The sequence below is a fragment of the Cavia porcellus genome, unplaced genomic scaffold (assembly GCF_034190915.1).
Source record: "Cavia porcellus strain 051 isolate PalLab524CR breed Dunkin Hartley unplaced genomic scaffold, mCavPor4.1 scaffold_13, whole genome shotgun sequence".
Taxonomy (NCBI): domain Eukaryota; kingdom Metazoa; phylum Chordata; class Mammalia; order Rodentia; family Caviidae; genus Cavia; species Cavia porcellus.
Genome location: NW_026947496.1, coordinates 23,235,830 through 23,263,760, shown reverse-complemented (window position 1 = coordinate 23,263,760; position 27,931 = coordinate 23,235,830).

The window sequence follows — 27,931 nt, the reverse complement described above, 5'->3', positions numbered from 1 at the left end:
AAATAAATAAATAAATAAATAAATAAATAAATAAATAAATAACTGGAGCTGGGGATTCAGCTAAAGCGGCATAAGCGCCTGCCTTGCAAGCAGGCAGTCGTGAGTTCGATCCCTGGTACCGATAAAAATGAAAAAAAATATATAAAAGAAAGTTGGCTATCTGCTACAATGATCTTGATTTTTTTCTATCTCTTACCACTGTGAGAAGTAAACATTCATGCTTAAACCTCATAATCTATGATAATTTGCTATTGGGGCTTAAACTAACTAAGACAATACACATATTCTATTGTCCAGAGAACTCCACTCACAAAACACAAGTTCAAAGATTCAACTGTTCAGAAATTTAAGATATCACCAGCAAAGCTGACATTAAGACTGAGTTACCAGGCAACACACAGGTCACATGTATGGGAAATTAGGACATGAAAAGGAATGAAAGCAGTGATTGATCAAAAAAATCTAGCAACAACAATTACATCCCAAGGTTATAATGGAGAAGGCTCTGAACTCAAAGATTAAGGAAAGGGTTGGGCTCAAAGTTGAGTTACATAAGGCATGAGGTTTGGAAATATGTGGCATAGCTGGAAATCTGATGTACCTTGTCAATGAATTTCATACCATGAACATTTGCACAATATTTCCTTTCAGTATAGAATGAGAGTTGAAAAGTAACAGATTTCACAGGTGAAGAAATTGAGATTTAGGGGAATTAAGTGATTTAGCATAGGTCACACACCTTATTAGTTACATGGATTAGCCTGAGTATTGCAAGTCCTAATTCAATATGCTTTTGAGTCCCTCATGCAGGTTCCTTCCAGACCTCATAAAGATGGCAATATGTCTCTAATGGTAGTGTTGAAATATGCTCCATGGACTCAGAAACACTCAGAAGAAAATAAATTCAAATACTATGAAATGAGTCTCTACCTTTGGTGAAATGATTTCTGAAGTGTATTTTCTCAGATTTCTGCAGTCATGAGTTGGAGAGAAAAGAGTTGAGACTGACTTATTCAGAAAGAGTGATTAATTATGGCTTGCACTGCAGATATGAGTAAGGCAGGGTCATAAAGTCAAGTGTTATGTTGGTGGTTGCTGACAGATTAATGTGAAATAAATGAAAGAGGGCCTTCAGTGACAATGGAGAAGGATTCTGATGATTTTCAAATTTAAAATGCTATCCCATAATACAGTGTCTTTGGTTTTTATTTCCCCTAAAATCCATATTAAGGCACAGGAAAAACAGACAGAAAACAAAACAACAAATTAAAAGCAAAAAATATATATATAGATAGTCTGTTTTTGCCAAATCTGAGAACAAATTCGATTAAATGAGCTAATGGAATAATAAACTCCTCCATTTTCTAGAAAGCAAGAACAACTTCCATCTGAAAAAGTAGACCAGTGGTTCTGAGGCTGCAGGTTGTTACCAATGAAAATATGTTTGCTTCCTGATGGCTGCACCAGGACTGATTGAAGGCATATATTGTTTTTATCATATTTCTGATTCTTCTTATGTATCTCTTCTGAAATGGAAAGTTCAGCAGTTCAGTGTGAGAAAAGATAAAACGGGGTGGATGAGAAGCATAATTAGTTGCAATGTATTGTATCAAGAGATATTTGGTTCCAAGAAATAAATCATAGTTGATTACAGTAGAGAGATTAAAATTTGGATCTTTTTTGGCTATGTATTTAAAAGCTTTACAATGTCAAAAAATACTAGGAGAGATGCAAATAATTCTAAGACATTTAGCAGAATAACATGAGTTAGTTTGAAGCTTACTAGATAATGGAACTTTTACTAGAAAAAGTTACCATAAATATGTCTTCCTGGTTCAAATTAAGCAAAGGAAGCTAGGCATAGTGACACACCGTTATAATCCCAGCACTCTGTGAGAATGTAACCTGGACACTATAGCAATTTAGTGAATCCTAGTCTCAAAAATTAAAAAAAAAAAATAAAGGGCTTGGGAATGTAGATGGGTGAGAAGGCTTCTAGGTTCTAGCTCCAGTGCTAAAAGAAAAAAGAAAAATGATTCTGCTATACTCTTATAGGATGGAAAACCCAAAAGAAATAGATTTCTAGAAAGATATGAGTTACCAAAACAAGAAGATATAAAAATACTGAATAACCCATCATCAGTTAATGAAATTGAAAATGTAATTAAAAACACACCAACAGAGAAAAGTACAGGTCCTGATGGATTCACAGCTCATGTCTATAAGAAATTTAGAGGAGATGTAACATCAATGCTCCTCAAACTCTTTAATGGCAATTGAGAAGGAAACAATTATCCCTAACTCATTCCTGGAAACAAATATTACCCTTTTATCAAAACCAGAGAAAGACCCAACCAAAAAAGACAACTACAGCCCAGTCTCCCTAAAGAACACAGATACAAAAGTTCTCAGTAAAATACTAGAAAACAGAATGCAACAAATCATCAAGAAGCTTATATAATCAAAGGGGATTCATTCCAGAAATGCAGGGATGGTTCAATATATGCAAATCAATAAATGTAATATAACAAATCAACAGAGCAAAGGACAAAAATCACACAATCATCACAATAAACACACAAAAAAGCTTTTGATAAAGTATAATACTCATTCATGATAAAAACCATAGGGAAAATTGGAATAGATGGTGTTTACCACAATCAGATAAACACCATCTATGACAAGCATCATATTAAACAGATAAAACCTGAAAGCTTTCACTCTAAAATCAGGAAAAAGACAAGGATGTCCACTACCATCATTATTATTCAATATAGTTCTGAAAATATTAGCCAGAGAAATCAGACAAGAGAGAGGAAGCAAGAAGATAAATTATCATTATTTGCAGATAACATGGTACTCTATATGGAAGACCCCAAAACTCTACTAAACAACTTCTAGACCTAATAAGCAAATTCATCAGCATTGCTGGGTACAAATTCAATACTCAAAAGTCAACAGCATTCCTGTACACAAACAGCAAACTCACTGAGATAGAAATTAGGGAAATCATAGCCTTCATGATAACCCCACATATACACAAAAAGGAATACTTAGGAATCAACCTAATATAGAACTTAGGAGATTTATACATTGAAAATTACAGTACTCTGAAAATATAAAGTGAACACAAATTCGGTAATTGGAAAGATATCCCTTGCTTATGATAGAACCAACATTATGAAAATGGCCATACTCCTAAAACTCCTCTACAGATTTAATGCAATCCTGATCAAAATACCATTAGCATATTTCAAAGATCTAGAAAAATCATTGCTAAAATTTATCTGGAACCATAAGGCACCTAGAATAGCAAAGGCAATCCTGGAAAACAAAGGCAAGGCAGGAGGCATCACAATGCCAGACTTGAAATTATACTACAAAGCTGCTATAATAAAATCAACACATACTATCAAAAGAAACACCTGAGGATCAGTGGAACAGAACAAAAAACACAGACACAATTCCAAATACACTTAGCCACTTTATGTTTGGCAAAGGAGATAAATATGTTTCAATCATGTTCACTGGAAAAAAAGCCTCTTTAATAAGTGGTGTTGGAAAAACTGGCTTTCTACATGCTGAAAACTTAAACTAGACCCATGCCTATCATCATGTACTTAACTAAAGTCCAACTGGATCAAAGATCTAAATATTAAGACAGAAACATTAAATGTACTGGAAGACAAAGTAGGTAAAAATCTTGACAACAGGGGTAAGCAAAGAGGTCATGAACAAAATTCAAACTTCAAGGGAAATACATCACAGAACCAACAAATGGGATCTCAGCTTATTAAAAAGTTTCTGGACATCGAAAGAAATCACCAACCGAGTGAAGATAAAACCCACATACTGGAAAAGTATTTTTGCCTTCTCTCCCTCGGACAAAGGAATTTTTCTCTAGAATGTATAAAGAAAAAAATCAGACCCCTACATTTTAAAGACTCAGCCCAAAAATTGGCATCTGAGATGAGTACACAACCCTCCAATGAAAAAATATTCAGCATTATTGGTCATTCAAAAAATACAAATTAAACAACACTGAGATATCATATCACTCCAGAAAGAATGGCTAACATCAAGAAATCAACTAAGAACAAATACTGGAGGGGCTGTAGGAACAGAGGAACAATTCTCTATTGTTGGTAGAAATGTAGATTGGTACATCCACTGTGGAAATCATTGTGGAAATTCCTCAAAAAATTAGGATTCAAGGTACCATTCAACTCAGCTATTTCCCTTCTGGGTATTTTCCCAGAAGAAACACTGTGACACAGCGATATATGCGCACCTATGTTTATAGCCACACCTATGTAATAGCCAGATCTTGGAAACAACCCAAGTACCCATCAATTGAGGAAAGGATATAAAAGGTAAAGTATTTTTATACAATGGAATATTACTCAGCCATAAGGAATGATAAACTCGAGGCTTTTATAGGTAAATGGATGCAACTAGAAACCATACTCATAAGTGAAATAAACCACACTTGCATGTGTACATACCTTGCATGTGTTACATGCTAGTGTAAAAACCAGACAGTGTAAATAAGATCCAAAAGTTGAAATAGATACAGTAAGAGGAAAATAAAGTGCTCAAAGGGAAATTACATCATTTGAATAATTCTGCATGCTTGTATCTGGTAATTTGAGAAACTATTTTTGCAATATAACAACCATTGCTAAATTTTTATCATCTTGGTTTGAAATCCTACATCACCCATTGTTTTTTATTCTTGTCAGGTTTTGTTGTTTGTTTTTTTACTTCTTGATTTTTTCTGTTTCTTTTCTCTTTAAAATAAGAAAAAAAGATTCTGTTTTTTTTCCCAAGAAGATACTGAATGTGGTCAAGAGAATGATTCTACTATTTCTTCTCAAAACTACTTTTTCTAACTTGAAAGCTCTTCATTATGGGATAGATGAACTACAAACATAAAATGAGTCAAGTCTGGTGTCATGGATGGATGTTTGTGTCTCTCTCTTCCAGTCACATGCTGACATTCCGTTTACCATTGTGATGAGATTGGGAGGTAAAGTCTCTGGGGATGACTGGGTCGTGGAGGTTGAGGCCTCCTGAATGGGGTTGATTTCCTCATAGGAAAGACCTCAAAGAGCCTTCTCACCCCTTCCATAATGTGAGGGCACAGGCTATCCATGGTTTTGGAGCCAGGTCTCACTAGACACTGATAGTTCAGGTGCTCAGAGTTAGACTTCATGTCCTATAGAACTATGAAAATAAGCATTTATTGTGGAAGCCAGTCCACTTGTGGAATTTTTATAGCAGCCTAATGAAGACGGTTGGTAAATTAAAATATTATAAACAAACATATGCCAGTATTTCTATTTTTTTGTCATTGAGTATTTTATTTAAACTTTCTATCAATTTCACGGGTGTTCTTACTATGGCTCCACAATTAATAAATCCTGTTTTTGCTTTGAGAGGAAGGTGATTAATTCCTGCATGTATGATCATCCAATATTAAAAGTATGTTGAGGAGGAAGTCCCGATAACAGCTGCCCCAAAAACATAAACATGACATCATCAACAAAATGCACAAGCCTGAACATTACATTTTCAGTGAAAAGTCTTGGAGTGCATCATTGTAGTTAAGGGCTTGAATAAACTTCATTCCACACCTAACCATCATGGCTACATGTGTAATGATTTTCACCCTGCTGTGTTTTTTCTCCTGTTCCTTTTATATACAATCAAATCATCCTACAGATACAGAAAATTAGATCTTTCTTGTTCTGCTTGCAACAGAAAATGATATGTTTGTGTTTCAGCAGTGCTCGTGTTGTGTGAGTAATGTCTACTTGATCATGTGGGTGCTTCTTAGAGGCAGAAATTTCACATTTGTTCTTTAAAAATTTACACAGATCACACGCCACTCCCCTGCTCATGACAGAAAACATATATAAACTGTAGAAAAAAGTACATAAGTACATAAAGTAGAAAAAAGTTAAAAGTAAATCAGAATAAAAAACACATACACATGTTTAATTCTTCCGGAAATATCAAGAAAGGGAAGAGGTAGGTCAAATGTTATTTTGGTCAGGAATCTCCATACTCATTTCCACACTGGTTTCATTAGTCTACACTGTTAACACTGGGAAGTTCTTTTTTTTTTTTTTTTTTTTTCCCCAACAGACCTACCAGCATTTGTTATTGGTTGATTTTTTTTGATAGTAGCAATTCTTTCTCCAGTGAGATGGAATCCCTACGTTGTTTCAATTTTTTATGCATTTTTTTGTTAGTTGTAGGTCTTCATCTGTCTGAGAAGTGTGTATTCATCTCAGATGCCCATTTTTGGATTGCGTCTTAAAATTTAGAGGGTATGATTTTCTTGAATTCAATATATATTCTAGATATAAGTCTTTTGTCTGGGGTCAAATGGTTATAATTTTCCCCCACTCTCTAGATTGTCTTTTCACTCTGGTGGTGATTTCTTTTGCAATGCAAAATCTTTTTAACAGGGTTAGACCCCAGTTATTGATTATTTGTATTATTTTCCATATGACTGGGGTCTTGCTCATGAAATATTTGCCAATAGTTATGTCTTCAAGAGTTCTGCCTATTTTCTTTTCCAGCAGATTTAATTTTTCTGTTTTAATATTTGGATATTTGATCTATTTCAATTTTAGCTTAGTTCATGATTCCACATCTGGGTATCTTCCCAGAATAATTAAAAACATCATATCACAGCGACGTATGCACACCCATGTTTATGCACAGTTTGTAATAGTTATATCTCAGAAACAACACAAACACTCATCAATTGAGAAATGAATAAAAAGTGTGGTTTTTATGCAATGGAGTACTACCCATACATAAAGAAGGATAAGCTGAAGACATTTCTAAGTAAATGAATGGACCTTGAGATCATATTCTTGAGGGAAGTAAATCAGACATACAGGTGTAAACATTGCATTATCTTCCCAGTGTGATAAACTGAAGAGTAAATAGAGACCAAAACGTACAATGGATATCATGAATTAGGAGTAAGGTGTTATTTTAAAAAGATTAACTGGAGGAAAAGTAGAGGGGAAAAGGAAAAGAAGGAAGGGAAAAAGAAAAATGATAAAAAGGGATAAAGTGGAAAAAAAAACTTTGTAAATCGAGAGGTGATAAGGGACTGAAGGGAGAGGAGGAAATTGGAAAAAAGGGGAATTAAAATATATCATACACAGTACAAATTCCCTATGATGAATATGATCTTTATGCAATACAAAATTATACCAATAAACTTAATTTAAAATAAAAAAATGAGAAAAAATTTACATTTTGCAGCTTTTCTTTGATTAGAGGTGGGTAGAGAAAAGGGAAAAAAAGAAGAACTTGGTTTATCTTTCTGGAGGCGTTCCCAGAGTTAAATTCAACAGTGTAGCCCAAAGAGTCAGTTCGTGCATCTTCAGTGGGCTTGTGGTCTTGGTAAATGCAGCCAATTTTTAATTATGAGTACACTGAAATCACGGAGACTGCCATACCTTGTTCAAGGTTCTCTTCTTGAGTTGTTAGGACACTGGGAACTCTTGTGCCAGAACACTGAACAGAACTTACTGTCCTTGCCTTCAAAACGCAGTGCTAATGAGAAGAAAACTTGGTTAGAGCAAAGAAGACAAGCGAGAAGACCTAGACCTGCATATTTCACTGTGTGGTTAATCAGTCCCTAAATATTTTAATTGAAGGTGGACAACTTGGAAACCACAAAGCTGATGTTTACCTTCCATGGAGCTGCCATGTCAGAGAAGATGGAGGAGCAAAAGGAAAGCTCATCCAGGAAGGGTACAGCTGGACTATGAAATTTTGTCCCTTTATCTTTTTGAGGAAAGAGGCAAAACAATGGAGGAGTCATAGGAAAAACAACAAACATAAAATTGGAAACCTAATTTTCATTAGAAAAGAAAGGTTTGCTTTAGAAATTTTATGTCATGAAATTCTGCTTCTTTTGATGAAAATTAAATTAATCTAATTTGATGAAATCAGGGAGTATTATGTAAAACTCATCATCTTTTTATTCAGGCAAGCTGTAAGAAGCAACCTGAAAACTCAGTTTTTCAAAGTTCTTAGAAACAATGAATTTTTGGATTTCTCATTTATTCACACAACTCTAATCTCTACATTTCTAAGTCTGTCTACACTAAGACCACTAATAAGGAATGAAAAATTCTCACATATGATGGTTTCATTTTCATACAAATTATCAAATAACTTCCATATAGACATCTTTTACTGCAAAAAATATTTTTAAATGAATAATTTATTACCTACCATGCAGACATTGTCTTATCTCTGTCTCTTGCTCTGGTTTAAGTTCCCAGACGATGGTAGATTCAGAGAAATTTCAAAGCACTAGGGAATTAACTGGTTGAAACCTTATTCTTGAAACTTTCAGAAAATTCAAAGTGTTTGTGAATATAGTTTCTAGGTTGTTCCTGATTTGAAAATTGCAGATAGGCAGGTATCTTTAAAGACTGCATGAAAAGCAGAGAAATGTTGCATTGGCACAGAGTTTAATAGAAGAGATAAAGCAAACCCCAAGAAATGAATGAAAGAGATTCATTTGAAAGAAGAAATCAGGAAGTGAAATATTAGCTTATGTTTGTACTGTGCTTATACTTGCCTTGAAACTAAGAGAGAAAAATCTTGCATTTTTTTTGATTACTCGAGGCTTTCTTTTGTCTCATATGTTTTTACAGGAGCAATTCCATACTGCTAGCATGCCAGACTGGCTTGGAGAAAGGTATCTTGAATAAAATGCTACTCTCTCTAGTCTTATGGGAGCTCATTCAGCATCCCCATAACAAATGGCAGAACTGGAATGGGAGCTTGGGTACCAAACTCCTGTTCGGTTCATGATGCTATAATATTTTCTGATTTGTAGTCAAAAGGTTTTTAAAACCCTGAAATTAAGTTATTATCCTTGTTTTTCTGTTTATCTATAGGGAGAGAAGAGAAACAATATAGAAACAACAAGTTGAGAGTAATAGGTATGGGCATAAATAAGTCCAAAGAATATATACCAAAAAGTGGGTACATTTGCTCAAAACATTTTTCTAATCTCAATCCTAGATTTCCAACTGCCCACTTCCCTCAGTAAGATAACCTAAAATGCATTCTGAGGGTCTTCTGCCTTGTAACTGTAATATAGTCCTATTTTCTGACTACAAAGTTGCCAGGATAGGGAGGGGGAGAGGGAGAAGAGGGAGTGGAAAAAGGAGAGGAAGGGGAGGGGAGGAGAAGGAGAGAGATGCTGAGGCAGGATAAGAATAAATAGCAATAATGCCTCCAACATCTCCCTGGTAGTCTATGAACAGATGCTTGGCATCTCTTGCTTTAATTGACAGTTTATTGTAAACTGAATTTATTGCTTTATCCATCACAAAAGTGACCCAGATGATCAAGATTTGGATCAGATAGAAATTGGAAATGAGAAGAAATAATCATTGATACTCAACTGAATAATGTAGGAAGACCTTTAGAAAAAGTGGCATTATCTGAATTTAAATATCATTGGCAAAAACAAAACAAAGACCTGTGGTCAAGAGTACACCTTGTATTGGATTCCTAAAGCTCATTCTCTCAATTTTTGAATGTTAAGAAATCACAGTTTGAAGTACATTTGGTCCTCCATATTCATGATTTTTGCATCTGTAGGTTCAATTAACTGCAGATTGAAAGTATTTGAAAGGAAAGTTGTGTCATATATACACGGAAGACCTTTTATTTTATCACTGGTTTCTTAAAAATACAATTCAATAACTACATAGCATTTATATTCCATTTGGTATTACATGTAATTTAGAGATGGTTTAATGTGATGGGAGAATGTGTGAAACTTCTGTGCTAATCCTATGTTATTTTATACACAGGAATTGAGGAGCTGTATATTTTGGTATCCACAGGTTCCTGGAATCCACAATGCATGGATCTAGAGAGACAACTGTATTTGTCTATGTGATTCCTGTGGATTAAAGTCACCTCCCGTGTTGCAAATAATAACAGCAGATTCTAGAGCCAATTCCATGGTTGAGAACTAAGAATTTGATTTTCTGGCAATCATATTTCTGTATAGATTCTGGAGTGGCATTTTCTATTCCTTTGAAGAAGTGAAAAAATAGACGATGCTTCAATGAAATGACAAAATGTAGAGAAGGGGCAGAAGAAGATTGTTAGGCTCTGAAATTCTGAGGGGAGAAAATAATGTAACTGTCTTAGGAAATGCTTGTTAACACTAATCATGTAGAGCAGTTTCCCAAAGATTAGTTTGGATTTATTGTAAGCCTAGCTCAGTAGCAGAGCTATTTGTGCTTCTTGTCAATGGAAACAGCTGCTATTTAGTTACTTGACTGGAGAGAACCACATCCCTTTTGCCCTTTCCCCCTGAGCTCCGAAACCATCTCACCAGGGCATTAGAATCATAACCAGATGTAGGGAGCTGAGTGACAGGCATTGCTGCCTCGATGTCTCTCTCTCTCTCTCTCTCTCTCTCTCTCTCTCTCTCTCTCTCTCTCCTATGGGCACTGCGTCTGCCTACATTAACCATAATCCTCTTCTGCTTACGTCACTTATCCGGATGTGATGGTAACCCTGTTGTATTCATCTGTTTAACCTCTTCCTGTCCCAGCTCCCACCCTTAGCCTATAAAAGGTGTGATTATTTTCTGAATAAACCGGAAGCTTGATCGGATCATTTCGACTTGCTTTCGTCTCTTTTTGTCTCCCCCATGTCTTTTATTTAATCCCCGTTTCCCCTCCAGGAGTTCTGAACTTGTTGATCTGCAGGCCGGATCAACCAGATTCTTCACATTTTATTTTAAGCCAATTTATTGTCAAAACAAGATCTTAAAAATGTGGCACAGACAGTAACAATACCATTCATCTTTAGAATGTGGCATAGACAGTAAAAAATATTCATCTTTTGCCTACAAGTATGACCCGGTATGTTACTGGGGTCCCACCAGCCTTGAAGAAGAACTTTCTGCCACCACAAACAAAAAAAAAGGTCATTGTTTTTCTCAAGCACAGCCCAGTTCACTCAGGAAAACCTTCTATATGTTCCTGGTTCACTGGTGGATCTGTCCTGACTGCTTGATGTTTTCTGGGAGCCCCAACCAGAACTTAGAGGGAAGCAGAAACAGTGTTTGAAGGCAGGTATCCAGCACACTGGGGTCTCTTTGACATGCTAGTCCAGGGCTGGTGGAGAGTGATAGGCTAAGCTGTCAAGGAAAACAAGAAATGCAGCCATGTGAAAGAGGAGTTGATGTGGTCCTGATGTTAATGCTCAGTGTCCTGGGGATGATTCTCAGTTCCTCGTTGAACAATGCATACATCGTTTATATCTTTCAAGATGAAGATTCCTAGGTGTCAAAAGGCAACCATTACAAAGATAACCTAAAGCCAATATGAATGTCATTTCGTTTCTCCTCTCAAAAACTTAAAAATTCCAACTTTGTTGGATAAATCGTGCAGAACACTCCAGCTGTCTGTGACTCTGTGATAGCCAAGTCTAGCATTCCTGATTTTCAGAGAGTGGTTGTAAATTGGTCGGTCTGAAATTGGTGACCTCACCTATGTATAATTATCTCCACATTCTTGCCTTTTCCTTTTCTATTTCCCTTTTTTAAAGCAATCTTTTATTTCTAATCTTAATATTTAGTTCAATCAAGCTTTAAAAACTTTTGGTTATCCCAGAGAATATACACACTGCATTTCCAAAATCCCTTGGTATCATTTATCACTTTGAAAAGGGAATGAGGGTTATGTTTCTGTGGAGACACAGCAGTACAGTTGAAAATACACAACCTTTAAAATTAGACTTGGTTTGAATCTAGTTTGGTTCAAACCTGTGACTTTAAGCAAGTTGTTTGCTTATATTTATTCATACTTCTAAGCTTTATTCAACTATGAATAAGGGGAGAGAGACAAAATTAACCATGAGGGCTGTAAAAATAAAACAAGTTAGTATGTTTGTCATCATGTACAAAATACACAATGAGTGGGTGTATAGTTGAAGATCAATTCCTTTTTCCATCTCTTCGCTGTGTATTCAGGAGGCAGCTGGCTCTAGATTCTTGGGCATATTCTTAGACAACAGGTTTTGAACTTGTTTGTTTCTGGTATGTGTATTGTTCTTCCATGCACATCCTAATGGCACACTCTATGAGGTGTGATCAGAAACTATAGTGAATGTTGACATTTTAAAAAATTGCTACAATAAAGATACACTCTTACTATTTTCCATCAAAATGCTCTCCCTCCCACTTCAAACATGTTTATGTTATCATTCTTGTTACTTTCTGAAACTCTCCCTCATGAAGGATTTCAGGTTCGCTCTCTTGGCTGCCCCAGTATTCTGAATCAATTTAAATGTTAACTTTTTCTTGGGCATTTTGACTTCAGAGAAGACCCTTGAGTCGCCTGCTTCCAGATCTGGTGAATAATGTGCATGAAGGTACACCGCAACCTTGTTATGAACCCACCTTTCCACTGGATAGCACTAGGAAGAAGCATTTACTGTAGTTTTCATCACATCTTGTAAAGAGACTCAGAAGGAGGCTTTCCAGATCTGCTTCACAAAGCAGCAAGAATGATGGCATAAACTTTGGAATGAAGCGGAGCATTTTGAAAGGAATAATCAGCAATGTGTCATTTATTGCAATATATTTTTATTTTTAAAACAGAACAACAAAGAAAAAAAGAATAAAAACAATAATACAGAATTTCAAAACAAAATGATAGGATATAAAACTAGTTAATACATTGCATATTGTTATCTTCAAAGTAGTTGTTCAGATGATAAGATTTAGGCATGAAAGCAATGAAACGATCAAACAGTGAGAGCTGTTAGTACTGCAACACACTTTTTTAAACATTCACGGTATATTTTGACCACTATTTGAATACTACAGATGAAGATGGAGCTTCCCTGGATTTTGTGGGCTGCATTCTAACATGTTAGTGCTTCTGAACCCTGAAGCCATGAAAAGGTTTGCACAAAGCAGCACAATCTGGCTTTACAGCTGGAAGTCTCGTACCACCGCATCTAGACCAGTGACTTTCCAATTCCTCTATGACACTTTGACAGATATCAGATATTGTGATCCAGCATTCAAACTTATGCATAACTATATGCACATAACTGGAGGAAAACTTTAAGAAGGATAGTTATGCTTATTATGGACAATATATTCTGGTATTTTCTATTTCATTAAATTTTAAAGTGTTTGCTAATGCTACTAAATTAATTTAATGGTTGATTATTTCAAAATTGATGATCAACACCCATTGGACAATATCAACACTATTGAAAATGAAATAGAAATCTAACTCATCTTTTTCTGTTTCATATTTCTGTCTAGTTATCCTAAGTACAATCTCTATGATTAATTTTTACTGTTAATATATAAATCCCAGAAAGGTTTTGATATTAAATTAGCATGTTCTTTATTATGGGCTTTGTCTTAACAAAATTCATGATGAAGAGAACATACCACTTTAAGGTGCTTTTGTAAAAGTTTTCCATGTAGCTAGTAGAACTCTTAAATCCAGATTTAATACACAGTGCCTGACCCATCACAAAAAGCTATGGGTGTGGCTTTAACTTGTGCATAACCCAGTGATATAATGGGCCTGAATCATGTTTTCTTCAGAGAAGCATTTGGAAATATCTTAAAAATAACTCCATATCCTCATTGTCCTTTTGACCACCTGGCCCAAAGGCTGAATAAGATGAATTAAATAAAATGAATGTCTTTGCAGCTGTTTCTAACATCACTACACTAGCTCTGGGTAATTTCTGAACCTCTGTGTCTGCCAAATGGTTTGTCTGTTTCTGCCCAAGCTTGAAGTTCCCCTTAATTTTCCTTGGAAAGTTGTCTTGTGGCAATTAAAAATAAAGCAGTTTTATCCTCAAGGATTTGAGAAACAAAACTTTAATCAATATTCACAAGTATGAAATGTCATTGAAATACTAAAATATTTTAAAAATCCATGTGTCTATAGAAGTTCATTCTACGTACAACTTGAAATTTTTAGTCAATCTGCTTACTTTTTTTGGTCTTTTCTTGAATGATGTGATGGATATCCATTTTTCTGGCACTTTGGTGAGTCCTCTTTGCAGAGAATGTTTCTCATATTGAGAAATATGGAAGAAACCCTGAACTTTAGACCTGGACTGGCCAGGGTTCAAACCCAACTTCCATTACTAAACAACTCTGTTAACAAGGCTTCAATTCTCAAACCTTTGATTTCCTCATAACCAAAGTCTAACAATGAAGTGTTTGTGGGATTAAATGGAATGATGAATATAAAGAAGTCAGTATAGTATACAGGGATAACAAATGTAGATTTTTCTTTGTCTCTTTCTCTTGGTAATAAGTGCTACAATGAGTGATGTGAAATACTCTCTGGTTGGCTCTGTTTGTATTAAAATCAGATATTAGATGTTCTGTGCACAAGTAGTATATTATTTTGATAGTTTATAATGCACAGAACATATAATGGTTTGTGATTATAAACTGTGATTTCCCCTGACTTTCTTATATTAACATTAAGACTGTAACGAGAACTGACTAATGGAATTGAATTGACAAGCCCATCATCAGTGATAAACTGTGCACTTCAAACACACACTTAAATATTCTGAGTAATAATTATTGGGTCAAATGATCCCTAAGAATAGATAAGCTTAATTATTCAGATTTAATAATTATTATCCATCAAAATTCCAACTGTGATTTTGGCACTGAAGTCTATGCAAGGTGAGAGCCTGTCAATTCCATCTTATCGAGGTGACTCATCACCTTGTTTCTGATCCCAGTGGTCTGCCACTTCCAAAGCCACTTTCCTGCCTACTCATCAAAAACAATTGTGACGGGGAAAGGAAAATAATACCTGTGTCCCCAGCCAGATTAGTCATCCATAGAGAATTTTTGAAAAGTAAGTTCATGAAAGTAAAATTCTTTGGTTCTTATAATGTCAATCAAGTTGATCCCTATTGTATTTTAGAGGAATAATAAGTAATTCAAGGTCAAAGATAGATTGAAAGGAAGAAGGCTTATTTTAGCTCCATTTTACACACATTTTCTCCTTTTGTTCTCAATGTCATAGAGGCCAGATTCTCTACCTTTATTTTTTTTCCATTCTCTTTTCTGGAAAAGAAGAAATAATATTTGGAAGGGGAAATAAGAGTTATTCAAGTTATTCAGACATTATCCTTTTTCATGTATACTTCTCTAGATTTATTTTGTGTTATACACAGTATTGTGGGCTGATTTGTATCTCATGATCAAGTAAAGTTTGAGAACCATTAATTGGTTAATTGAAAGTTCTTGTGCTAGAGGAACAGATAATGAAGACTAGGGAATTTCCCTTGGTATCCTTATCCAGAAATGACCTTTTGTGACCAGAATGTTGATATTACTAATAGAGACTGGAAGGTTGTGGTGACTGAGGCCATAGAGCCCCAAGGCATCTAATGACATAGAAAGTCCCCCCACCAAGAACATATTAATATGCAGTTAGTAAAATAAAGGAGTATTTTATATGCATACTACTTAGAACATCCTCAAATTTTACCCTTTACACTGCCAACTTATGGAGTTTTAGGTGAAGAAGTATCTGGAAAAAAAAAAAGTAAAACAGGAAACAAAAACCAAAAAGAAAAGAAGTCCAAAGAAATTCTCAAATCTCTGTCATGATACTGAGAGACCAAGCTGCTCCTAGAAAAATAGACGTGATGAGCATCTCTCCTCTTTAGGAAAAGGATTGCTGAACATGTCAGGCAGTGGAGAATCTGGGAAAGCTGATGTTGCACAGGGAAAGCAACAGCCAATTGGAGCACAGTGGGCTCAGCTGGAGCCCAAACACTGACAAGGCCAGGAGGCCTCTTAACATCAGGGTCAAGAGACAAGATGAGGGAACCAAACATTTGGCCTGTATATTGGTGACGAAGATCAGGGCCACATATAGTCAAACGAAATTACAGAGTTGATAATAAGAGCCTGAAATGGTGGAAGAGGTGAGGACTGGAGGAGAATGTTGGTATAGATTTAAATTTTTTCCTGCTAATTCACTAGCGGGAAAACTATGCAAGGGTATATCAGTTATACGGTACTCATGCCTACTGGTTGAGCTATCTATTATCAGTCTTTGTCACCTTATAAAAGTAAAAACAGCTAACTGTAAGGATCTTCAAAGTCTACAAAGAGTTTAGAGAGGGTTTAAATTAAATTTAGGATGAAAATAGAAGAATGTTATAAATTATGATAATAATGTTGCTAAAATCTGAATACTTGTTATTGAGGGAATACTTGATCAGCTGTTGTACATCCATATAATGAAATATTATAGGGACATTAAAATAATGAGCTGCATCTATATTTCATGATCTGGAATTACTGCCACACTGTACTGTTAAGTAAGTAAAATAAGACAGAAAAAAGCATTTAGAATATGACCCCTTAAGCAAAACTTTAAGAAGAAGACCATTAAATGTGCATTAGCGTAAATGTGATTCTAAGAACTCAAAGAAGATGTGGAACTGATACCCTTAAAGCCATCTATTTTGGTTGGTTTTGATAGGAAAAGGTAAATGTGAAAATAATAAAGAGTTTAGTAAAATAACAGAGAAACCATGACAAAATATTGAAAGAAAATGTAGTCTATTGAAAATTTTATGATTTTGATCTTTTAGATGTGTGTATATGTGTGTGTGTGGGGGGGCTAGAACAGATGCATTACAGTTGCACTATAAAACACTGTAAAATTTGATAGTTTTAACAATCACCAGTAAATTGGAAGTGATGATGCACACCTATAATCCTAAAATTCTAGAAAGCTAGGAAAGGAGAATTGCCAGTTCAAGTCCAGCCTAGACAACATAATGAGACCTTATCTCAAAATCATTTTTAAAATCCCATTAAATATTTCTCACAAGTCTATGTGTGGCTCGCTGGTTCTCCTAATTAGGATAAAGTCCAGCTAATTTCACATGAGATCAAGTAAGACAAGAGCAGTCATTTTAAGAAATGATTTCCAAATGAATTAATTTTATATATCTCCTGATTTTTTAAAAATAAAGTTTCCCAGAAAAGTCATATTTCAATATCTGATACCAAGGTGTTTACTATTACTCAAATAATAATGACTATTACTTCTACTCTGTTACTATCTTAACTAAAGTTGAGATTTATCAATCACCTACTTGAATCCAAAAATAGAATATATATATATATATATATATATATATATATATATATACTTTTTAAATCATTTTCTTCACATTCAGCATTAAGAGGTAAAAATTCTAAACACTAATTTGTAGATAAAATAAGTTGAGACTAAGACAACTTAAATAACTTATGTGACTATAATGAAGCAATACCAACACAGTATTCTGGACCCTAGATATTCAAATTATCTTCAATAAAGTTAACAAAGATAATAAGACACAGGTAGGAACAATTTTTCATAATGAGATAATTGATATGTGAAGACTTCTAATAGAAAATATAATTAAAATGTAGCAGTGGTAAAAAAAAAAATAAGGTTTTTTTTCCTTGTTATATAATATATGTGCTATTGCCTGTCCTATAGCTTATGTTACTTGTCCAAAGGTGTTCATGTTGTGATCGAGAGTATGGGGTACATCGAAGTTTAGTTTTATTGTTAATATCATTTGGCTGCATAGATATTTTCTAATTCCCAACTTCATAATGAGCGCCTTGTTTTTTGATGTAAACAAACAAAATGATTGTTAGTAATGACTTTTCTTCTCTAGTTGTATGTTCCATATTTATATTTTCCCTGATTCTTGCTAGTATTTAAACTCTAATGTTTCTCTTACTTTCTCACTTTTGCTCAGACAAGTCTCTCTCTCTCTCTCTCTCTCTCTCTCTCTCTCTCTCTCTCTCTCTCCTCTCCTCTCCTCTCCTCTCCTCTCCTCTCCTCTCCTCTCCTCCTCCTCCTCTTCCTCCTCTTTTTTCTCTTTCCTTCTCTCTCTTGCAGCTTCTTATTTCTGGAAATAGATTGCCACCATAGGAAAATGCAGAATGTGACTCTGGTTCTCATGTTTTTCCTGTAACGAGAAATCTCTTTCCTGAGTAGTCTTACTAAAGCAGATCAGTTTGCATTCATAAAACCTCCAAAAGGTCAAACCAAAAACCTTGTGGTCAAGATCACATCTCCCAGTGAAGAGCAGATTGATTTGGGTGTTGAAATGTTTTAAATATGTCTTGCTGGGGAAGTGTGCAGCCTAGCCCACGATGGTTATTAACAGACATTCAGTTTCTTCCTCTTCACCTCAAGCTAAGCTTCATGCTTGTCACTTGCCTTGCTTCAAGCCGCTCTCCCTGCTGGATTCGTCTCTGCCCAGGCTAGCTAAAAACCAGAACAGAGTTTCTGACTTTCCCTCTCTGTAAAACCTGCAAAACCAATTTCTCTTTATTTTTAGAATTCTTGAACTGTAAGTAAATACCACAAAAAGTCAAACAACAACGGTAAACAGAAGGGAAGTGCTGAGACAGTTATAAAGGACTCAAAAAGGCTCGAAAAAGAAATTGTGAATCAGTTCTTGGTTTTCATTCAGTTATCCATGACTCTGAACTTGCCTTTCTCATAATTCTATAATTCCCATTTCTATCACTCTTACATCACTGTAGATTCTCTATGAAAAGAACAGAACTCGAAGTTTGAGAGATTTGTTGAGGGGACTGGTTGTTAGTGTAAAAGTTATAGGGAACAAAAATAAGACATTGGGTGAGAATTAGACCAAGAAACTGATCAGAGATCTGTGAGAAAAGACAGGCAAGAGAGGAAATTTGGGTAGAAAAATCCTGGCCCTTTTATAGCCACAAAAAATCATATAATAAAGTATAATTAAAAAATCTGAACCAGGCTGATGCGGATTTCTGAAGCAAAGATCACCTGTGGCAGAAGCCATGTCCCAGGCAGAAATGGCTCAGCCTCACTCGGGATTGGCTGGAAGACACAGGAGTGAAGTTAGGCTTGGTTGCGCGCTATGGAAGATCCTCAAAGCGCAGCATTTGAAGACTGCTCATTTATTTACTCCACCACCTACAGCAGGTTTCCTCTCAAAGACAGATCGCGGCACCTCACCTTCCTGGCTAAAACAGCCCATCCCACATACTGCTCAGATCCACCTCTGTGTACACATTAGAGCAACAGCAATGTACCAGCTCTGAGGAGATGCTGTCTTTCTCTTTTCAGAACAGGAAATTTAGAAGAGGGAAGATGCGCATGTGGAAATTCTAACTCTTGCAGCTGCACGCTCTCTGGAAACTGCAACAGGAACCTGCTGCTTTTCTTCCCTTACTTCCTTCTAAATATGCTTCACCTTCAGCTATGATCTCTGTAGGTATTAGTGATTTATTTGGTGATATGTTCTAAACCTAGGTTTTGGAGGCCTTGGCGCTCATACCTATGTCACAGCAAGATTTCTGCTATGTTTATTCAGTTATAACCTTGCATAGATGGACCAAGAGATGTACAGGTAAATACTCTGGTCCCCAGTGCTTCTTTTCTACCTTACTATATAATGGCAACAACATTCCCTTATTATTATCAGGATTAACTGCTTGTGCCAAGATAATAATTCTTCTTGCTTGCTCATCTATGCATAAAAAATTTCCAAGTGCCCAAGCAGCTATATACCTTGTAGTTCAATAGGCCTCTTTGTATGAATGCACTCTCACTGAGATCAGAACATTTAAATTTAGAAACCCAGAGTAGTAGGGATGAGAAGCATAAAGTTTCTCCTAGTGAACACACAATTTTCTTTGAATTCCAAAGTCGTGGATTCTTTGTATTATACAAATAATGCAGTGAAAATATTTGACTTGCTGAACATAATCAACCAAAAGATAATACCTTATTCTTGTGGAGTATTGGTTCTGAGCTGGTGCATCAAATGTGCCTTAAGCAAGAAGTTCTTTGAACTTGGCTGCTTTTGTATATTGCAATATGCAATAAGACCAGTGGATCCTATGCTTTCTTCACTCTAATATCAGATGTTACACTGTGTGGGATTCAATGCATGTGAACTAGCATTTTGAAAGCTCCCCCAACAATAGTAGTGTTAGCTAAGGCTCTGTATGTAGCAAAAGCAAAACCTACCTAGGTCAACTGTTCAGCCCCAGGCTCACAGATGTGAATATGTCACTGTACTGTGAAGTGGCCACTTGTGGACTTCAGTGCTCTGTCCTCCTTCAGGATCAGCATTGGCCTTGTGCTGGCATAAGCAGTATTAGCAAGATTGTCTATGGACAATACCACCCTGTTGGGAATTGCTAAATTCCCTACTTCTGCCTCCTTTGCCACTTGGTTATGGGGCCATTGTACTAGCTCTAGTATATCTACTATCATAAGATTGCTAGTTTAACAGAGTGAGTCACCTTAACTGGTTACTTGGTTCTTCAGTGCTTCTTCTAGTGGGTATTAATATGTGGTACAAAAACATACTTATGTTCATTTTCATGACATCCTTTCTAATCATTTAGCCCTTTTTTCTGCTAGAATCTTGATTAAATGGCCAGGCCATTAGCCACTACCTAGAAGTTTGGATATAATTTCACCTGAGCCAAGGCCCCATCTGTACAATATATATATGAGTACATGTGTCACTCACATCTCTGTTTGCTAGAGTTTCCATCTTCCATGTCTTTGAAAACCATTCCTGCCTTATTACTATGTATCCACTATCTCATTCCAGCTTTCTCTATTACTGTATCAGGCCAAGGCATTCATGAAATAAACTGATGCTATCTCTTCTTCTTTCATTCATCATAAGAGGAACCCATAGTTACACAGGTAACTATGAGCTGGGAGAGGGGCATCATGGTAATTTATGGGGAAGTTTATATTCTCCAGACTTGCAGGTAACTTATGCCTTCTGATCATGCCAGGCTGCATTCTGAACACACTTTCCTCATCTACCAATGGGCTGTTTCTGTGCAGTCCATCTTTAATGACTTGGTAGATGATGCAACCTAGTCCTGGAAGTTGGAGGTATATAGTTAATTGATGGTCAGAAATGAATCAGTTTTCCATACCTGGATCTAATAACATGACAGAAGCTAGTTCTCAAAAGGTGTTCAAGACTCCACTGTAGATCACCCTTGGCTCCAGAAACTCAGGGGCTACATTTATGATGCCTTCTACTTTGGCTTACTACTTGGGTTATAGACTGGGGAATTTGAAGTGTCGAATGTGTTCTCTCCAAAGTCCAAAAGGGCTTCTGTTCATGTATGCCTGAACTTCTTCTTCTTCCTGATAAGGAATACAAAATGCAGCAAGTTAATCTTTATATTTGAAAGGATATCCTAGAATACACGTGACTACTGAACTCCTAAACATTTCATGAGGTGATATATCATTGATGCTTCATGGGGTTTATTTCTCACTCTGTGGAATATATAAGTTCCTTCCAATGTAGCTGGTGAGCCAGTCAGTTACGATTTGTGCTGCATTATCAGCATGGTTTGATTGATGTAAAGGATCAATTAGACTGATAAATATCCATATAAACTACATGCATCTGGATTGTGGACAAGAAATTGGATAGGGAAGGGAACTTAAGGTTGGATGTAAACCTGTAGAACATCATTATGTTTCACATGGATGCAAGCCACTTCTTACCTTCTTTCCTGCAAGGAATGCATTTGCTAAATTGATACCATGGACTCATTATGTTTTATTGGGATAAATGCTCTTTACTCTCCTACTCCTCAATTCTTTCCTACTTATGATTACAGTGTAAAACAGCACCTTTGGTGGCTGCTAATCTATTTCACTTCACACCATGACCATCTCCACAATGTCATGTGGGTCAAAACCTATTTACTAGTCCTCTGACTTTGCTGATCATTACAGTAATTGCAGACTCAAGGCTTCTGGCAATTAAGTGGCACCACCTGGCTGCTTTTTATTTCAGTATCCCTATCTTTCTTATTGCTAATAATGACCCCAAATCTGTGACTACTTCTCCTATCAGTTCTGATCAACAGAAAAGCAGGAAAGAGTTAAATTGATCTTCTTGTTGATGATGGGGCCTCTAACTAGGCGGCTGCTGTGCGTGGTGATAGTGTGTACTCCAGTGTCCTCCTGAAGGATGTACAGTTCTGCTGGGTCTCTGACTTCATAAATTATATCCAATATAGCACCCCATTAGCTATTTTTTATTTCTATTTGTGCTGTCTGCTGTGGCAGCCCAGACATTTCATCTTTGCTCAACATGCACAAATACTGGCTTCTCCTGGCTTTCAAGTGCCATCTGTCTTTAAGATCCTTGCCAGAGTATTGATCCTGTGTTCCAAGCACTCCCAAGTCAATGGCTTCTAGCTTCTCAAGTTACTTGCTGCTTTCTTAGACCAGATACCCACAAAATTTGAGTAGCATCTCCTACTAATTCTTGTAGTTTTTCTGGAAGCATAATATCTTTCCTTTCTTTCTGATCTAATCCATCCCCAAGCAGGGCTATGCAATGATTTATCAGGCTAGTAGGGCTATGCATGGATTTTCCAGCCTAGCAGCCAGAAGAGGAGGTAACAAGTCCTGTGGGGCACTTATTGACTTTCAAGGGAGAGAAGTTTGCAGTGTTTTCTCCCATGGGGAGAGAAGTTTGCTAGTTCTTAATAGGGAGTAAAAGTACAGGTAAGTCTATAGAGATAAAATCAAGATATTTGCTCAGCCCTATCCCATACTTCAGAGACACAGTTTTTCTAATCAGATCCCTAACATTAACATAGAAAACTTGTTTAATTCTTTAATCAAATGCTATATTTGCAAACTCAACTGTGTCTGCTTTCCTCTAGCTCTCACCTTAGTATTTATTCACTCTCAGCCTTCATGATTTCATTATGTTTCTATAACGCAATTTAGCAGTAATCATCCAACACCATTTTCTTAAATGAACCACTTTCTCTGCACTCTTCAAATGCTTGCATTTTCACACTGGCAGTGTCATTTCCCTCCACTGTGAATTTTTACTCCATCGTCACATACCATGGAGGTAGCTTTCACCAATGGGGGCACTATCTTGGGTTATCTGTGCTTTATCTAACTCATGAAAATATGACATTCTTACCAGTTATATAGTGAGTGATCTACACCCAAAATCTCATCTTATCAATGGTTTTCCCAAACCACTCTCAAAGCTGTTATTTTTGGCCTTCTCTGAATAGTTGCCTGGACTGGTTGAGAAGTACAAGAGACTCTGTGGCAGAAAAATGGCAAAATAAACAAAAGCAGGTAGAAGAAAGCTTGAAACATAATGCAGATTGCTGACACTTCTTTAGGGGACAAGAGGATGGTGAAAGCTTGAACTGGAAAAGTCTCAGAGTACAACAGAGCTCTGAGGAAGTCATAGCCAAGCTGGCATGGAGCTCCCAGCAGTGACTCCCTGTTCCAGGTGCTATGCATTATTCTGGCTCTATAACTTTCTATCTGCTCAGATGGTGGCTTAATCATCCACAGCTGAACGTGGTCTGTACATGAACACTATCATAGGGCCTGATGGTGCTATCCTGGAGGTTATCATCCAGAGCTTCTGATGGCAAATTATTTCTTTAATGAAGCTTTGAATGTTTTGCCTCCGTGGCTGTTAAAGGCATACAAAAGTCTTTTGCAGACTTTTGGGGTCTCTCGTTGTCACTAGGTCAAGTCCGAGTTTCTCAGACTGGGTTAGCTTCAAGTGTGTCACTGCTAATAGTTCTGGAGAATCCTGTGTCACTTAAAAGAACCTGTTTCCTAACCTCTTTTAATGATAGTTATTTTATTATCAACCTCCAAAGACACATCTAGGTTTTCTGTCACTAACCTGGCTCAGATGTGTTTACTGATCCTGAATTCTCTTGGGTCCCATTGCTAGAATACTGAACTTGGCTTGAAATCCAACTGTATACTGTAATCCTCAAAAAACATTTAATCCATGGAGCCCTATATGTTCCCTCAGGGACACAAGGACCAACATCCTTGTTTTAAAAAGTTGTTATAAGGGTTAAATAATATATTATTTGCAGAATGTCTAGCCCAGAGCCTGATACAGAACAGCCATTCAAATATTAGTTCCCTGTACCCGCATTTGCTCAGATTCCCCGAAGATTTCCCTTGGTTATTGTCAAATGTGAGTCTTCCTTTTGGTGACTTTCTTGTGTATTTTTTCAAAGTCATATTATAGAACTATCTACCTCACAACAGCTTTCTTCAAGAGTTCATAACTGAATCTTGTCTTTCCTTTTCTAAAAGTTGCTTTCATGGTTTACTTGTTAATCCATTTATGCTCCACCTTTGAGAAATATTTTTAGACACTGGCTCATTTTTACTTCAGAGAAGGAGGATACACTTTCCAGTGAAAGGCTGATTCCATATGGTAGAAGTCGCCTACTCAGTCCACATCTCCACATACTCAGATTCCTGTCTAGTAGTTACACCAACCTGTCTCCCATCTCACATCCTCCTGAAGAGATGTGAAATAGTCCAGGAGTTAAAAAACTTTAAACTTTGCAAAATTCCAGCAGGCATTTAAAATATGATTTTTAGGGTAGAGTTTGTTGTTCTTTTACTCATTCCTCCTCATGCTTAGCACTCAAAATACACATGTTCTGGGCATATGCCTGTGCAAACACACAGACATACTGACTTTAAAAGAGGCATATTTTTGCACTCCTTGACATCTGCTTTTGTTGATTAAACACATAACTCTTCTGTTTGTGCTTCAACATGGTCAAAAAACACACTTGAATGTGTCAAAGCCTTATTAATTGATGGAAATTGTTGTAGACACAACGAAGCATCAGTTTGCCAGGTCGTTTGGGGACTTTGGCAGGTCTGAATGGGGAGTAGTCTGTCAAACAGGGCATCATTATTGGACCGCACAGAAGCATATATACAGAGTCATCCTTTCTAATGTCCACTTCCCTTTCCCCATTATTTTTAAAAAATTCTTATAACAATAGATCAGCGTTCCTTTCAAGACCAGGAAAATTAAGCAAAATCAGGACTGATTTATCATTGGAGAACCGGAGGCTTAGAATTAAAGAGGATCCCCCCCACCACTCTGTTCTTCCATTTTGTCACCAGCCCATGGTGTAACATGGCTACTCTGCCTATGTGCATTTAAGGACAGTGTGTACTATCACAGAGACGAGACGTAGGTGAGTGATTTTATGCTTAAATTTATATACTCTGGTTTGGGAATGCTTAAATTTGCAAATGTAAATGACATCGCTTCTGGCTTTCATGTACCACAGAGAGTGGCATGATTTTTTTTAAAAAATTTTCTTCAAACGCACTTTGAAATTCTATACATAACCATTGGTCATTTACACACATATATTCAAATAGTTGTTGGGTTCTTTTCACATTACATTCTATGAGCAGGCTACCTTTACCCATAATTTATTGCAGAGGTTATTACTATTATTAGTAATATATGAGTAGTGGTTACTTATAAAAGAGCTAAATATTTAAAAAAAAAACCAAAGCACACAAAAGTAAACCATCACATTCAAATGAATGACAGTAAAGCTATAAGTTTATAAGTCTGGTCAAGATAAACCTTTTAGCAGTGATTGTACTACCTTTACTTCTATAAATGACAATCTCCCAGCAGGCTGCACTATTGTGAGCACATCCTTTCTCTAATTGGCTGCCCACAAGCCCCTCCTCACAGACAACCTTGTTAGCTCACGGGGAAAGAATGGTATAGACAATGCATCAAAAGATTCAATATAGAAAAAGAATGAAAGACCCAACAGCCTACTGCATCCTGATAATTGAAGAGTTGGACAATTGTGTGTGTGTGTGTGTGTGTGTGTGTGTGTGTACTTCTACACAGTGGTTCACATATTGAGGACTGCCAAATGAGAAAATAATCAGGATGGAGAATAGAGATGCTGTGGGACAAAAACAGCTGAGTGAATGTGCCCTGGCAGCTAGCACACATTTCACAGAATAACTTCCCAGTCTTCAGATGAAATGTGCCACTGCTGCACCAAACACCTGTGCAATTATTGTCTGATCATAGTTATCAATGAATTTGATCATTACACTCAGGGGATCTGAAGCTTTGATTTTTGCCTTCCTTTTAAAATGAAATGAGCAATGGAGAATAAAAGCATTTGCAATTAGAACTCCATTTGCCATGTAGATTTGAAAGCGCAGGATGGTGTAAAGAAAATCACTCTTGTAGCCAAAGAGAACTGGGTTTGATCCCATGTCTATTGATTCTTGGCTGTGTGATACATCAGAGGGAAAACTATTAACCAATCAATCATTGCTGCAATTTTTCAGTGGAGATAATAATACCTACTCTACAAGGTTTTCTTGGGATTAAATAATTAGATTGTAGCAAATATCACACATATTGTAAGAAGCACACTTGTTTCTTATGGGTAGATAAGTGTAGTAATTACTTCTATTTGTTCTTGCTGGGAGAAACCAATTGGTATGCACCAAAAAGAGTAGAGATACCTTTAACCTGATCTTGTGACTTACTTTTGCATGTACAAACAATTGAAAATAGCTTTTCTATGCTATAGAAAAATGTTGTCAGTTGTCTTCCCAAAGTGGAACAGAAGCATAGGCCATAAGGCACAAATGAATCTAAATCTTACAAGGCACACTCTGAAGATGTGTGGTATGCCTCTTGTTCACAGTTACTCTGCTAGAGGAAATCTCTTCCATGATTCCTTCTATAATATCAGAAATGTGCTCCACTCATCTCTAGACTTTCTTTTTTCCATCTTCAGACTTTCATAAAAGCTGTCATCTTCCCTGTCTCATGGGGACAGAAATTGTTACCATTGTCCTTAGTAATAACAGAAGTCTTCCATTTGTCTTTGAAGTACAGGCTGTGTGTCACTACATTGTCCCCTGTGAGACCAAGACACTGATTCCCTCAGCTGCTGGGAGTGTTTACTATTAATAGAGCACATCTGGGTCTTTCCCTGGGAATTGCCCTTAGATAAAGGGAGCTGAATCACCTACGGTTCTATCTCTCCCTTGTGGCAGCCTTTATCCAATGATTCATGGTTTCAGTGTAGAAATTATTGGCCCTCTTGCCTTAGTTTTCAACAACTCTGAAGGGCCATTCCAGGTCCAAGACTCTTCATGAGATCAGACAGTTGCTTTTTTTGCAACTGCAACTGCAACACAGTTCAGCTTCTCCTTTTGAATTCTTCTTCCTTGAATCTCTGATCATTTTCTTAGTGAGCAGTCCTGTGTCAGTTAGTGTTCTCCAAAAAGATAACAAGCTAAAATTAGATGTGCAGGTATGAACTGGGGAAAATTGCTTTCAAAAACAATGGCCAGAAAAAGGAAGAGTAACAGGACAACCTTCAGATTGGACTGTATGTCGAACATCTGTGAAATTAGCAAGAAAATGAAATGGGATTAGGTAGGGGAAATATTCAAAGTTCATTCATTTTAGTTTGACAAAGTAGTGGCCACTGTGATGAGTGGTTGTAGAACAACGACTGACCACCAGAGGAGTCCTGAATCAGGCAGAAATGTTTCAGCTTTAGTACTGCTGTTGAGTATAGGTCTTGTCATCAGTCACTAAGCTAAAGACACCCAGGGGTACTTGGGGCATAGTGTGAATGTTACAAAAAGCCCGAAATTGTGGTGTTTTTAAGGCTTTCTTTCTTTATTTATTTTCTTATTTGAGGTTACCCTTTGGAAACATCTCAATGGCACACCTCCATAACCATCAATTTTTCTTGATTATCTTTCTACAATGAAAATCTCCAATTTGTAGTCCATTATTCATTAATTCAGACTAGACTTTTGGTACCACAGGAAGTCTGAAGAAAGAAACCCTAAGATGGGATTTTTGAGCTGGCTTACCTGTGGTCTACATAGACTCCATCTCAGGGATGCATCGTCCTTGTCATGGGATAGTGTAGAACTGTCAA